Source organism: Lissotriton vulgaris, chromosome 3_2, assembly GCF_964263255.1.
Source record: "Lissotriton vulgaris chromosome 3_2, aLisVul1.2, whole genome shotgun sequence".
Lineage (NCBI taxonomy): Eukaryota > Metazoa > Chordata > Amphibia > Caudata > Salamandridae > Lissotriton > Lissotriton vulgaris.
In genome coordinates this window covers 61,632,698-61,648,785 of record NC_141690.1, presented here as the reverse complement: position 1 = coordinate 61,648,785, position 16,088 = coordinate 61,632,698, and positions in this window count along the sequence as shown.

Below are 16,088 nucleotides of genomic sequence, written 5' to 3'. Positions count from 1 at the left end.
TCCCGTGATCTCCATTTGCAGAGACACAGGATTTACATCAAGACTTAGCAGTTTGCCAACCATACTGAGGGAATTTCTAACCCCTTTAGCCCATATTCGTTCACTCACCAGCACTTCTCTTTTACACCATTGCGAGACCTATAGTTCGTCCTCAGTACCCAGGCATTGCCAAAATCTCACTAAGGCCATACAAACTGTTATCTTCCATGAGGTTACACATATTTCTAACCTTACAGCTTGCACCATGGAGCTTTTAGGGAGTGAGAATAAGTTTTTCAAAGCTTTTCTCTCCTCTACATCCCATCCATGTTTGCCACCCAAGAATAGTAACTCTGCCCCATACAGGAATTGCGGGGGGACCATAGCTAGATAAGCCTTTAAAACAGGCCTTTCCGATTTTTCTCCGTAAATTCCATTACATTTCTTAAGGCCATTTATAGATGCTGCTGTCCTTGTTCTACAAGCATCTAGGTGGGTTTTCCATTTTAGATTTTTCTGAAACCACATACCCAGATCCCTGTACTCTTCTACAGTTTCCAGCTTTTCAGGACCTAGGTAACAACTGAATCTTACTTCCTTTCACCCAAAACATAAAATCTTTGTTTTGTCCATATTAACCACTAATTTTTTCAACTTACAATACTCATGGAAGCTATTCAGCTTTCTTTGTAACCCAATCTCCGTTTGATCGAAGATTACCAGGTCGTCAGCGTATAAAAGGCATGCTATATGTTTCCCATGTTGTTGAAGAGATGTCAAATTTTGAATCTGTCTACATTACTGCCTATGAATGATACTGTTTGTGATGAAGTTAAACGTGATTGCCTGGATGTCACATATTTCTGCACAAAAACTAGACCTGATATTAAGGATGAACCACTGATTGAGGCTGACCATGTCATTTTTGTGGATGGCTTGTGTTTGAGAAACAATGAAGGTACCCTGAGAGCGGCTTGCAATGTGTGTACAATAAATGATGTAATTGAAGCTTCATGGCTTCAAGGAGTTACCTCAGCACAAGTTGCAGAATTGATTGCCCTTACCAGAGCAACAGTTTAACTGCTCAAATGAGAGTGACTATATCTACAGATAGTGAGCACGGCTTTGTCTATGATTTTGAGAAATTATGGTCACAAAGAGGTTTCATGACCTCTTGAAATGAAATGAATGAAACTTATATAGCGCACGACTTACCCTGGGGCATCTCTGCGCTTGCTTAGGGAACCCGTATTGGTATTCCCCTGTGAGATAACCCTGGCAGGGTATCCACAAAGTGAAAGCCAGGCATCCCACCGCGAGGGGCCGTTGTGGAGATTAAGTAAGCTATTGCCCAGAGTCGCAGAGTGTGAACCCGTGAGTCGAGAAGGCACCGGAGCAGGAATTATCGAGTCCGTGGAATTTTTAGCCCAAGACCCGCCGAGGCGGGGAATTGAACCCTGGTCCGGGCCGAACTCAAGCTCCAGGTCTGCCGCCTCTAACCCCTGAGCCACACTTCTCCACAGGTTGTGATGGAAGACCAGTGTTACCTGATAGTTTGTTGTTTCCAATGACACAATACTTCCATGGATAAACACTCTTCAGGAACCCACTTTAGAGACAGGGTGCAAATAAGAGATTTGTTGGAAGCTCTCCAGTTGCCTACAGAAATTGTAGTTGTTAAAAGTGCAGCTCACCAAAACGGTAATGACTGCTTTGCCATGGGAAATAAGTATGCTGATTAAGTTACACCATATGTGCCTTGCTGGCCTGCACATTCAATGAAACTTTCATATGTGAGTCAGAGGAGAAGACTCAATTTTCTATGTGGATGGCACTAACTGATACTTGGAATGAATTGAAGAGATACAAGAAAATGTTTCAGAAGCAGAACAACACTGTTGGATCAGAGCAGGTTGTGATGGAAGACCAGTGTTACCTGATAGTTTGTTGTTTCCAATGACACAATACTTCCATGGATAAACACTCTTTGGGTGGGATGCCATGACAAAACTCTTCAGGCATAAATGGCTTAATCATAGGTTTTGAATTTGTGCAGAGGAAGTGTGTCATAAATGAATGCAGAAAAGAGAACATGTCTTACACTGAGTCACATAGGAAGACCAGGTGGATCTATCAACAGGATGCAGATGGAATTTGTCTAAATGTCTTTCTATAATGGCTGAGATTGTCCTGGAAATATTATGTGTCTTCTAAAGATGGTTGGAGGTCTGCCCAACCAGAATAAATGACAGTCTCACTGTAGCAAAACGATTATGGCAAACATTGATTCTCACGTATGGCATGTCAGCCTCTCTAGAATTAGATAGACAGACACACATTAACAATTAAGTCCTAAAGATGATTTCCACAGAATTATAGATTGAGCAAAGACTGAACTGCAGCTATTGACTTGAATCTTCAAGTATAATTGAACAAATGAATGGGGCTATAAAGTTTTGACTAGCTAAAGTTTGTGCTTCAACATCACTAAAATGGCTAGATGCTTTTCCTTTGGTGCTGATGAGTATTCGAAGTATCCCTGATAGAAAAACTGACCTTTCCCCAAATGAGATAATTATGGGCTGTGCAACAAGATTACCTGCTGTACCTGCAAATACACTTGTGAACATCACAGATGATATGATACTCAATTACTGCAAAGGATTGGCTGATGTGGTGCATTCTGTTTCTTACCAGGTTGCAGCTACCACTAAAGATCCACATCAAGAACAATGCCACAACCTCAATCCCGGTGATTGGGTGATGATCAAGAAACATGTTAGGAAGGCATGCCTGTAACCGAGATGGAAAGGTCCCTTCCAGGTTATATTAATAACCAACACTGATGTTCAATTTTCAGGAGTTTCAAATGGGTGCATGCATCGCACGCCATGAAAATGAGACATCCAGAAGAAGCGTTTGTGTTCTGTGATCCTGAACAAAGAACACTGGTAATTGCAACACCACAAGCTGTAAGACCGCAAAGAGCAGTGATACCAAGATCACAACAGCAATGAGAAGAAAGGGGTGAACACCAATTCAAGTGCCTGTTGTCTCACAAAGTGCATTGAAGTCTATAATGAAGTAGACACAGAGACTGATCCTCAATTTGGAAACGTGAATGAGACCAGATTGGTACAACTAGAAGATCCAAGTGAAGGAACGAGCGCTGGCACAAGAAGAGTCACCCATAAAGTTGAATGGCCACAAACCTGTAATCAAGAAGGACAAAGAAAGAGCATTTCAGTTGATCGGATTTCATCAACTATTCCTTAGGAGACAGAGCCAAGTGATGAAAATTATACAAAAGGAAATCAACAAAATGTGAGAAGATTGAAAAGAGCAAGAGTCCTGTGTTGGAATGATTCAGCCCCTGAGTGGTGTTACTACCTGGAAAAAGTACTGTATGTCACAACAGATGAGTTGTATCATGTAAAATCCAAACTGATTGAACCTCCTTGACATCACCACAGTGAGCATTGGATGAAAGATACTTAACAAGAACGAACTGAGTAATTACAAGGAGACATTGAAAAAAGTTGTTTAAAAGAAATATGAGCGACTGCCACCAACTAATTTCTATTTTTTTATGTAAAAGAAGATTTACCTAGGCCTGAGTCTGCAGGGATAACAATTTAGAAGAACACAGAGTAGGATTAAGGATTGTCTATACAAACATTGTTTGCTGAAAGTTAATTACTTAACCTTTGAGCTTGGCTGTATCTATTCTGGTTCTAGATAGACATGGGTTGCCTTAGAAATAAGTGCAAATATATTATGTGTTTGATTTTCGTAATAACAGTAGTAATGATTACAATAGTGTTAGTAGGGTTTTATCTAACACCCAACAAAGATATTAGATCTGCAAGTGCAACTACAAAGCATACTTACATGAGTATTGAAGTGCAACTGAAGGCTTCATTTGTCAAATATAATAGAGAGGACAACACACTTAATGTTTATTCTAGGTTAGTACAAGAATGCTATGTATGTCTATGCTCATCTGCCATCATCAGCATTAGAAAAAGTCACATATTATCATATGCCATTATCCTATGGAATTTCATGTAGTTTTTTACTTCCACTTGTATATACACAAGAACATTTTGAATATTTCTATTCCAACTATTAGCGGTGGCCAGCACCAATCGGAGGGGACAGGCGGTGGGGGGTGGGTGGTGGGAGTGCTGGGGTTAAATAAAAAAAGAATTAAACCTACGTGCTTGCCACCTCCTCCTTACCGCTCCTTTTAGTCATCGCGTCTATACTCCAAGTGCCGGCAGGAACAGGAAGCAGCCTGGAAGCACCCAGGCTCCCCTGTGCCAATCACAACAATGTAATGCAGCATTTTGATTGCTCTGAGTGCCATCGTTCTGCGCTCAGACGGTGCATGGAGGTCTGGGCATGTTCTCCACCTATGTTGTAATGCAGCCTGGGTGTAGAAGAGAAAAAGTGCACACAACTGTTATGGTCGGGCAGAGATGGCCAGTCAAACAGTCATGTGGATTTGGGAGTTGGGGCAAACCACTCCTCGACTGCCCTATCAGTCCCGCCCCCTTCGCCTCACACAGCTTAGCTGCTGTGCATTAAAAAGGAAAAAATTAAATGATTTTATTTTTTCTTATGGTGCTGAAAAAAACAGTGGGGGGTAGCTCCTCCACCTTAATGGAGAAGCCACCACTGCTAACTATGATCTAATACTTTCTCGAGTGCCTCTAATGGAAAGCATGAACTTACACCTGCAAGCAAAAGAAATGGACACAGCTTGGTATTACTTTGCGCCACATAGACCTATAGACGCTTATCAAAAGAATTTGACCTGCTTAATGAGACCACAAGGGAAAGTTTTATTATGGCTTTAGAGGAAAGAAACACTAACATAACACGTAGTAAAGATAACCATAGTGATGTTTTGAAAAATGTCTGGAAGAAAGAAGAAGATGAATTTAGAAAGAAAATGGTTTACTCTAAACTAATATTGGACAGTTAACATAAAGGGAAAGTTTGCGTTGCCAGACAAAGACACCGAAATTTCCTAGAAATGTACATATAAGTAGCTGTAAACATACATTCAAATTAAAGGGAGGAACATGGCAAATTTTAAAGAGAGAAGAAGCTGCAATTCCAGGAGTTTGTTTGTTTGAGGCCAGAAAACTTCTTTCTTGTTGCCTGCTGATTGGGAGAGTATTTGCTAATTAGCTGTGTTTTTTCCTAACATTTAGCATGTCAATAGTATAGATGCATTAATAATGACACCAGCACAGAGGCACACACGTAGTACAGAAAGTGGAGGTGAATTAGTTGGAGACATATTTGGTGCAATTATTCCACGTATAGGAGTCATATTAAATAACAAAAAGATTAGGAACTGTCAATTGTTGTCGACAAGTTGGCAACTAATACTTCTGGAGCTTTAGTAGGAGTAAACACTGAACTGGTAGCAATCAGATCCATGATTTTGCAGAATTGCTTAGCATTAGACATTTTACTCACAGAAAAAGGTGAAGTCTGCAAAATACTCAAATTAACTCAGTACTGTTCATTCATACTTGATGAGAGAAAGAAAACAGAAGATTTTGCAAAGAACATTCCAGACTGGCAAAATCTGATTTTCCCTTTCCCCAGTATCGCTCTCTATCTGTCCTGGTTCAGGTCTTGTTATTGTGGTTTCTTCAACCCGAACTTGTTCTTCTTTTCCTAACTGGTCCTGTTCAGGTCTTACCACAATTGGTTCTTTGCCACCTGAACGTTATCTTCTTCACCTGTCTGTCCCTGCTCAGGGATTTTGGTTGACCTGAGTATGTTCTTCTGTCCCTGTTTGGTCCTGCTCAGGGTCTCCAGTAGTTTTGTTTTCTTTTTCCTGAGCGTGTTCTTTAACACCTATCTGATCCTCACTAGTTTCTTCTCTTTCTAATTATGGGGCATATTATCAAGCCTGTGCGCTAAAATTATCGCCGCTTTATCGGCCGAAAACGGCCGATAAAGCGGCGATAATGGGCTTGATAATATGCTCTATGGAATTCCAATCGAAGCACATGTTAGATGTGAAGACATCTAACATGGGCTTCGATTGGAATTCCACAGAGCATATTATCAAGCCCATAATCGCCGCTTTATCGGCCGTTTTTGGCCGATAAAGCGGCGATAATTTTAGTGCACAGGCTTGATAATATGCCCCTTTGTTCTACTTCTTGTTTTAATAACCACCTCAGGTATGTCGACAACTGGTATCCAGTCCTCCTGACTAATGCTCGGTTGTTCTTTGTCAGTCCCTTCAGAATTTATTCCTCTAGATTCTTCGACTGCAACCTTCAGCAGCCTCAACTGTTCTAGTCGGTTGTGGTCCCTTTTCAACAGGAGCTGGAACCCTTTTTGTGTGGCTGGCATGGATCCAATTGGGCAAACCTGCACACTTCACTGCTGTAGTAGGGACCAGTATGACTTGCCATGGATCATCCCACCTGGGTGCTAGGCACTACTTTCTGGTGGGTTTCTTTACTACCACCCAGTCTCCAGGATTCAAATCATGCGCCTGATCCAGCTGCCAATAAACTGCGTCTTCTCCAATTTGGTGAGAGACAAAACGCATTAGGTCAGCCAATCCTTTGCAATAATCCAATACCAGATCATCAGATATATTCAGTAATTTATATCCTGGTATAAATGCTTGTCTCATTACCCTTCCTATGAGAATCTCATGGGGACTCAATCCTGTGTATCTGTCAGGAATACTACTTGGTCCCATCAAGACAAGAGACAATGCATCAGGCCAATCCATGGATGTGGATGTATACACCTTTGCCAGTCTTGACTTGATTATGCCATTCAATTGCTCTACCACTCCAGAAGCCTTTGGCCAGTATGCACAGTGCAGTTTCTGTTCAATTTTGAAAGCTTCATAGATTAATTGAATTACTTAATTATTAAAATGAGGTCCTCTAACTGTTTCCAAAGTTACTGGAAAACAAAAACGAGGAATCAACTTCCTCAATAACAACTTGTCAACTGTAATGCTGTCATTTCTCCCAGTGGGGTATACCTCCACCCATCGTGAAAATAAACACACTATAATAAGGACATACTTCATTCCCCTGCATGGTGGTAACTCTTTAAAGTCCAACTGTAGTCTTATGAATGGTCCTTCTGCCTTTTCAATTTCCCACACAACTTACCACTGTCTTCCTGCCTGTATTTATTTGTTGGCATACTAAACATCTCTGGCAAAGACTTTCTGGGACTACCCTAAACCTTGGGTTATGCCAATCTTGTCTAAATAGTCTGACCATAGTGTCCCTGCCTACATGAGTGTTTACATGGTATATTCTTGCAAATTGAGAGAGCAAACAGTCTGGCATGACTGGTCTTCCATGAGGATACACCCAAACCTCGTCCTCTGTCCTTCGCTCACAACCTGATTTTATCCAATTTTCCTTTTCTCTCACTTCGAAAACTGAGAATGGCATAAGTTGCCCCCTGATTCCACATGTTTCTATTTTCTTGCTCAATGACATATTATTTCTTGCACAGAATTGAGCAACCTGGTCAGCATATCAATTACCAGCCACCACATAGTAATTTCCTGACTGGTGAGCAACACACTTGACTACTGCTATTTCTTTTGGCAATTGTATTGCTTCCAACAGTTTTTTCACAAATTTCCCATTTCGAATAGGGGACCCTGAAGAAGTCAGATCCCCTCTGCATCCAAAGCTGGTCAAAGTCATGCACATTCCCGTAACCATATTGACTATCAGTAAGCATTGTTACTTTCCAATTTTTCCCAATTTTGTATGCTTTTATTAAAGCTATCAATTCGGCTTCTTGTGCAGACTTGATTCCCGGTAAACAGGATTCTTCAATGATCCAGCTATTTTGTAAACAGCATAAGCAGCACTCAGTCCTCCATTTTCAAGTCTTAAGCAAGAACCATCAACAAATAGTTAGTGATCTGGCACTTTCAGAGGCCCTTCCAGTATGTCGGGGCGGGGCTTGGTATTCAATTCAGTTACATCTAAGCAATCATGTCCCGCTTCATTTTTCCCTTCCTCACAACGTGAATCTGGCAATAGAGTAGCAGGGTTCACCATAGTACACCTGATCACTGTCACATTTTCTGCTCCCAGAAGTATTCTTTCATACTAAGTCATCCGACTAGGAATAAGATGCTGTGTTTGAGTTCTTGTTAACAGAATATCGACTAAATGTGGAACATAAACTTTCACTGGATATCCCATCACAATTGACTCACTTTGTTCTAGGCTCATACAGGTAGCAGCTACTGCTTTTGCTTTTAAGCAGTCAGGTAATGCTGAAGCCACAGGATCCAAAGTAGCAGAAAAATATGCAACTGGACATCTGCTTAATCCATGTCTTTGGGTCAGGACTAAAAGTGCACAACCTTCTCTTTCACAACAGAACAGTGTAAATTCTTTAAAATAATCAGGCATACCTAAAGCTGGGGCCTCACATAAACAATTTCGTAATTTTACATATGCTTCCAAACTTTCATCTTCCCAAACTGTTGGATCCTTCACTCTTTTCTGTGTCATCTGAATCAATGGTTTAGCTAATAATGAAAAACCTATGACCCATTGTCGACAATACCCCACCACTCCAAGAAACCTTCTGATTTCTCTTTGTGTCTGTGGTAACTGCATTTGCTTGATTATTTTAATTCTCTCAGCAGTCAACCTTTCTCACGTCTCTTTCTATTTGGTGACCCAAGTATTTGACCCCTGTTCGGCAAAATTGTCATTTTTCAGGGGACACTTTGTGTCCTTCCTCAGCCAAATGATTTAGCAGTGCAATGGAATCAGTAACACAGTTTTCTCTGAATTTAAATGCTACAAGTAAGTAATGGAGATACTGCAGTAAACCTGAATCTCTGGGTATTACTAACTTCTCTGAACACTTTTTCAATATTTGATTAAAAATTGAGAGACTTTCTGTATACCCTGGAGGAACACGGTTCCATGCCAAGATACGATCTGCAAATTTAAATGAAAAAAGATACTGACTATCTGGATGTAAGGGAATTGAGTAAAAGGCTTGGCATAGATCAATTACAGTAAACCAGCCTGCGTTCCAAGTGATCTGATAAAGAATCACTGCTGGATTTGGCGCCACAGGACAACAAGGCACTACAATTGTATTTATTTTTCTCAAATCCTGGACTATTCTGTACTTTCCACTAGCCGTTTTAAGTTCTACTACAGGTGAATTACAAGGACTACTCATTATTTCTTTTAAAATGCCCTGTTTAATCATACGATCAATTTCTAAAGCCACTCCTGCTTTTTCTTCTGGACTAATTTTGTATTGTTTGGTGCTGGGATAAACTGCACCCTCTTTCACTGTCACTTTCACTGGATCTACGTTTGCCATTAGCCCTTTCTCTTTTTCTGTGAAATCCAATACTTCTGATTTCACTGTTGTTTTCAACTCTTCTGGTAACTCATCTTTTGTCATTAAAGAATACAGCTCATGTATTTCTGTGCCTTGTTTAGCTAACATTATTTTGTATATCATATCTTCATCAGGGTTTGGCGAGCAACACCATCGGGTGTACAATAAATTGTGCGATTCATTTTGCACAACAGATCTCTTCCTAGTAAGTTCACTGGACTAAAATCAAAGGCCACAAATCTATGCATGTCTTTAAAATTTCCAATATGAACCTCCATAGGTTCTGTAACTGGGGTTCTAATCTGCGGTTTCAACACTCCGACTACTTGGATCGCTTCTCCCTAGAGGGATAGGTTTGGGATGTCTGCTGTTCTCACAGTAGAATGGGTAGCACCAGTATCCAACAGAAAAGTGATATTATTGCCTTCTACTTTCCCATCAATAAATGGACCTGACTGATCTACCGGCAAGGATGCGCCGAGTACGCATTCCTCTCCCTCCCCCCTCAGGCACCGTCATTGCTCGTTTTCACTGTTATTGTTATTCAACAAAAGGTATTGTGAAATCACAGAATTTTTCCTACCACTTCCTCCTTGAATTCCGGCATCCGCACTGTTCTTTGGCTGATTCACAAAATTTGGCATAGGGGCAGGTGGCACCTGTCACTGTGGATTAACAACCTGCTGCGGCTGATTCAGAACCACCTCATTCCGCATCTGTGGATTTAAATCTTGGGTTGGGCCATTATTATTAGAATATTCTTACACTCGTTTTTCTAATGTCCAAGCTTTCTGCACCCATGAGATGGAAACATTTTCTTTGCATCCTCCCTTTTCATTAGTCCTCTTGGTTTACCACCATTCACCACATGATCACTCTGACTCTGTTCTTTCAATTGTACATCTGCCAGACTATTTAATTTAATCTCCTCCTGTTGTTCTGGCAATTTCACTTGTGCCCACATTATTTTCTCTTTTAACTTTTTATGCCTTGCCTTAATATCGTCCACACAATATTTGGCGTATTTCAAAATGTCATCAATGCTTTTACTTTGCCAGCAAAGCACATGCTGCTGAATCATCTGACTAATTTCAGGTTTCAAACCATAAACAAATCGGTACGCAAAATGACCCATGTCCTTGTCTCCAATGTTCTCAATACCACTGTGTTGCTTAAACACTTGCAGCAGTCGTTCATAATATGCATGAACAGACTCATTTTGGTTTTTGGGTCTATTTTTACCCAATCTGTTTCTTTTGGAGGAATTTTCCCTTTCAGGAAAGTAATTACTTGATGATATTTCTTCATTGCATCATCTGAAGGTGCTCCTGTTTTCGCATCCCTTGGTTCATCTTCACTAGGCCAACCAAATGTGATCTTACATTCTGTCCATAAATCAGCAGGTACCACTATGTCAAACAGTCCAACCAAATCTTTCAACAAATCCTTCGAAACCTTCACACATTTTTCTACCTGTTTGTACCATTCATCTGGTTTCTCTCTCATTTTAGGGAAATCACTTCTAACTGACAAAATATCTTGTCGACGCCATGGAACATGAACATATCAACCACCAGGTACCTCTCTCATAGGGTACAGTCTTTCTACTTTTCCTGAATCTCTTAACATATACGCAGTAGATGCGTTTTTCGCTTGTGATTCCTCCTTCTTCCTTGTCCACCTTGTTATCCACCTGTCAATGTCTCCCCACTTTTGCAAAATATTCAACAACTCCTTTACCTGCAACTTCTTTCCAGACACATTCCTATTTTCTAAATCTTTGTCAGTAAACTCCACTCTATATGGATTCTGTTACACTTTTGATCTCCCTATCTCAATTCCCATTTCAGAGGCCAGTTCTTGAATTCCCGGTTATACTTCTACAAAAGAATAACAACTCTTCCTCATTGTAAGAATTCAATCTTTATATTCCCACATTTCCAGCTATCATCTCTTCCAATTCCACTTTCAATTTGTAAATATCTAATATTTTAAGGGATGTACTCTGTTTTTCTATTCCCTGTGCCCATTTCTCCAAATCTTCTGGGGTTACTGCTGTTGCACTTTTAGCTCCAGAGGATACCACTGATCTTCCTTCTTTTGCACTATTAGGTGTAGTTCTTTTGGGGGTTTCACTTACTGAGTCTCTAATCAGTAGATCCATTAATGAAACTACTGAATCACAATCACTGGGTTGGTCATCTATTATCACATCTTCCCTTCTTGGTGTACTTGAGGGAGCTGTTACAGCTGGTGGCTTAAGGCAATTTGCTTTGTCTCCATACAATGGAACAAGAGGACCTATAGTTACTGGTATTGTCAATGCTTCAGGGTTCAGATATAATTCACCTGTCTTCTGTATTAATTCTTCTCTATATTTATTTAACACTTCTTTTTCCCTATCTTGAAGTACCCTATTAACTGTTGGATCATGTACAATTTGTGGAATCAAGGGTGTTCCTAGTACAGGTACACTTGGGGTGATTCTACTTGGTTCTTCTTGGTACAGTGGAGGGTTCTTAGTTAAAATATCCTCTAGCAACTCATCTTCCGATTCACCATATCCTATCATGTTCAAATGTTTACATTTTTCTATACATATACTCCCTGTCTGCTATTCACTATTCAGCCACTAATACTGGATACAAACCTTCTGGAGAAGTATGGCTCAATGGTTAGAGCGGCAGACACTGATGCAGAGGTCTGACCCGGACCAGGGTTCAGTTCCCGCCTTGGCCGGTCTTGGGCTCAATTTCCCCGCACCTGATAATTCTCGCCTCAGTGCCTATACTAATCATGGGTCCCACTCTGCAACTCTGGGCAATAGCTTGCTTAATCTCCACAAATGCCCCAACAGCGCTAGGATGCCTGGCTTGACCTTGGGGGTGCCCAAGAGTGGGCACTTCACAGGGAAAGGCCAGGAAGGGTTCCACAGCGGTATGTGCACAGCACCTTGAGACCCCTTCGGGGGTGATACGTGCGCTATATAAAAGCACTACATTTACATTTACATAAGATACCATTGCTTTTCTCCATTGCTTCATTTGACCTGCACGTGTCTCTCGCAAGTACCTAGGTAACTGACCCATATATCTTCCACTAATGCCTCACAGTGTGTTAACCTGGGTCTTGGTTCTAAATCATTCATCTGCAACCTCAAATTCTATAAAATTCTTCCATTAAAAGTACCATGCTCAGGGAAAAGCTAAAACACCATCATCCTTTGTGTATTCCATCCAATTCCCCATTCATACACATGTATGATATCCAGTCTCCATCGTCATAAATGAAGCAGGCATTTTAGGTGGCGGAAAAGGAATCCTTTCTCTAGTTAATTTTCTTTATAAATTACATTTTTCTTTTTTCTCCATACATACTAGATACTCGATACATGATTGATAATCTGCAAATCCTCGAGCTTTTCTGTCAGGGCAAATCACACAAAAAGGCAAATGGGAATCAAGCATACAAATTTTAGTTAACCAATCCAAAGGCAGCTTTCACTCAATAACCCAATCAGATTGCAGGTCATGCTTGTGGTCTGACCAATGGTAGCGCAGCCTGTTAGATGTCGTCAGTTCTACACCGTACTACTGACCCCTTCCTTTACAATTTGCGTCAGTCACACGCCCGCTGTTTCAACCTATCCCAGTGCGGCTCTCTGTGGCGTCAGTGCAACTCCGGCAACTGACGAAAACGTATTTCTTTAAAATAATATCAGTTAATAACAACATAAAAACATTTGCTACTCTGTCTGTTCCACTGAACAAAGGATATATTACTTCTTTCCACTGAGAGTCAAACCTTTAACTTACCCTTCATTCACTGCGACTAAAACCTTCCACTTACCCTTCATTTAAGCTCGAGAGAACCTGTTACTCCTTCAGTGTTACCCTTTCTTGGTGATATAAGACCAAAGTTTCACCAGAAAACTCTCTGCTACCAATCACTCTCACTTTTATACAAAATAATCCCTAGTTTAATACTGCCAGTCCTGCATAGCTTCTTAGTGCTATTCCAATAGACGAGTAACCTCACTGTGGTATTGCTTTTATCAACACCCGCTATTCATTTCCCCCGGGGAATTTTCCTGGCAACATAAAACAGGACACTAACAGCCTGATTCATGTACGGGCCGTTTTGCGAGGCTCAAATAGCGAATCATAAGGAATCGCTATTTGAGACTCGCAAAACGGTATTCATGTAGGAATCGCAATAGTAATTGCGATTCCCACTGATTCCTTATTTGCGATTAGCTAATTGCTAATCGCAAATAAGGAATAACTCCCCATGCATTCCTATGGGCAAAATGCATGGGAATTTGTGGCTTATACTGTGGTTTAGAGGAGGTAAACTTTACTTAACGTTTGGCTTGGTACCTAATGTTTGGGAGGGTTTTGGGTCTGTGAAATGTAATCCTTGCTCCACCCATAGAGTCTGGCATATCAGTGCAAACGGCAAGATTGGAAATTATATTTTGAGGCCCAAAAGTGCAGGCCAAGCAGAGTCTCCTTCGTCTCTTGGCTGCTCTCTTAGGAGTGCTGAGGCAGAATTTGTGCTCCCTGCAGCATTACACTTAGCGGCTGCTGCTGACCTTTGTCTTGGGCTCTTCTTCGTTCCCTTTAATAGATATCCCAGCAATCACGCTAATCACTCGCTCCTTCCTCAAAGGATCACCAAGTAGTATCAGCAACATAACTTGGGGCCATATGTACGAAATTCTAATTTTGCATTTCCTAAGCAGCAACTCCATAGGAATCGCTCTTTGGGAAATGCAAAATGATATGTACAAATTGTATGCTTTCCTTTTTTTTGTTTTAAGTTTGATATATTAAAGGATAACAAAAGAAACAAACATCAATGAAAAGTAACAAAATCCATCCTATTGAACAATAAATTGATTAAATAAAAATAGGAAGACAAATAGGAATTAACTGTAAACCTATATATAAAGAAGAGAGAAATATTTTGGGGGGGAAACAAATACAAACAAAAAAGGGGGGGAATGGGGGAGGGAGAACAGAGGGGGAGGAGACATAAGCTATGAATATAAAATAGTCAGAACATTATATAAGTAAACAGGTAATATAACATTGTAAGCATATCAGTGAATGAAAAAGTAATAGGAATACTGTAATAAACTTTCAGTAATTGAGAAGGATCAGTCAAACTGATGAGCATAAAAAGGTACAACGGCCTAAATTAAGGTGGTTTCCGTACTTCAGAAGATATGTTTTTAAGGGCAGCAAAAGAGGAGGCAGAGTGAGATAAATAAGTTGTTAAGGGGAGCCATAACAGATCTCTTCTAATTGCTAGAGAAATGGGGGAAAGATAATTAGTATCTAATCTGTGATGAAAATAAACAGCATTTCACCATGCTCTAAAAGTGACCTATCAGCCTGTTTACAATTGGAAGTTATTAAATAAAAGGCAATAGCTATTAATAAATCCAAAAGTTTAAAATTGAATTGTGTTTGAGGCCATTGGGGAGGTATCTAAAAATATATTAGCAAAGGAAAATGGGATCTGGACCTTAAAAATTTTCCAAATTTGGGACCAGTCTAATTGACAAAACGAATGGACTGTGGGACACGCAAATAACATATGTTTTAAATTTGCATTGGGGCAGGGACAGGACCAGCATGTAGAGGATGAGACTGATGAAAAAGAAGCTAAGGACATAGGAGAGAATAAGAATCTGTGATAAATGAAAAAAAGGGTTTGTGTGGTATTCGCAGCACAAGACGTTTTATGGAGTTTTATCCCATTAGCAATTGGCCACTCTTGAGAAAAGTCCTTTTCCCACACCTTCTCAGGTTTTGATTTAGGCCTTGCTGAGGAGAATAGTAAAAATGTGTAAATTGTGTTGAGCGAAGAGATTCAGAAGATATAGGAGAGTCATGAGGAGCAGGTAAATTTTGGAGGATATGGATGAGGGAAAGATGGAGAGCATTATATTGTGATCTAAAGGATGATGGTAAAGAAACTTTAGATTGAAGATCAGATACAGAAAGGGGTTTGTTGTCAGTTATGAGTTGTGAAATCCAACATAAGCCTTTAGAATGCCATGACTTCTAATATAGAGAGCTGTTGCAAATCCGTAAAGATTTATTATGCCAAATAGGCTGATTATTGAGGGAGGTAATGGACGGAGGTGACGAAGATAACAGAAGAGACAAAAGTTTACGATAGTGAGAAATGAATGGGGAGTGTAAAGAGGCAATTTTGGCAGTGAAAGTAAAAATTTCTTGAAAGCTAAAAGGAGTAATAACATCTTTTTCTAATTGTAGCTAAAGAGGTAGATGTAAGGGTAGATCCATAGAAATCCATCTAGCAGCTTGTTTTAGTGAGAATGCCGAATGCTAAGAGTTAAAGTCGGGGAACTTAAGGCCGCCATTAGGTCTAGCCTTTTTAAGAGAGGATACATCTATAGGCGAAGATTTACCCTTCCATAAAACTTTTATCAAAGTGGAATCAATTCTTTTAAAGTAATATTGAGGGATATGAATAAGAATCATTGAAATAGTTTATAGCACCAGGGGGGGAAGTATCATCTTAATAGAGTCTAACTGACCCCACCAAGAGAGAAATAGAGGATGCCATTGGGTAATATTATCATTAATTTTTTTAATAATGTAATCAAAATTTACTTTAAGCATGTTGGCCAATGTAGGAGTGATTCTCACAAACTTGGGGCTCAGAGG